An 876-nucleotide genomic window follows, 5' to 3' on the forward strand; every position below is an offset into this window, starting at 1 on the left:
TCGATTGGATTTCTCTTGTGTACTTACAGCCTTACTATAGCCCGTCATACATCGAAACTGCCCTAGAAGAGAGAAAAAAATTAAAAAGTTTAGCATGGTAAAATGTCATCAAGCGCTTCGCAGCTCCGCTCGCGTGAGTAGCCGTCACCGCCGCCGCCGCCGCCACGCTTTCTCTACGAGAAGAAACAAAACACGAGGAATACGCGGCACTTTCACTTTCCTGTAATTATTATTATGTGAAGTATAAGGATGGTAATGCGACAAGGCGCGATTTATTCAATATCCCGTACATTGTTCCTCTTTCGTTTCTTTTTTTTTTTCTGAAGACTTTCTTGCTAACAGTCTTGACACTTCAGAGCCGGAATCGCGAACACACATTATGTTTCCCAAGTACACACACATACGCGCACACATACACATAAGTACACCCACATGCACATATCACGATTACATTTTTATATGTATAAATCACAATCGCAATTTCTTTTCATACACGATTGCACTTAATCATTACATTTATATATTTATATTTATATTTTTTATATATATATATATATATATATATATTTATATATATAGATTATACGGTATGAAACCTCCGTATACTCCGTACACATTCGCATCGTATTCGATAAGCAAAATTTTTTCCTTTTTGTGTGTACACAGGACATAACTTCCAAATCCGAAAAAATTACGGATACTCTTAAATCAAGTACTTTCTATCCCTTTTTAAGCTTGCTTTAAATAAAAATGTACATAAAATTACCCTTGTAATAAATTTGTACCCGCAAGAATAAGGTTTGATCGATACATACTACGATAGAGAGAAAGAGAGATAGAGGAGGTTGGCTATGTAATAATAAAGGAAAAAACGGG

Source organism: Atta cephalotes (assembly GCF_000143395.1).
Source record: "Atta cephalotes unplaced genomic scaffold scaffold00002, whole genome shotgun sequence".
Taxonomy (NCBI): Eukaryota; Metazoa; Arthropoda; class Insecta; order Hymenoptera; family Formicidae; genus Atta; species Atta cephalotes.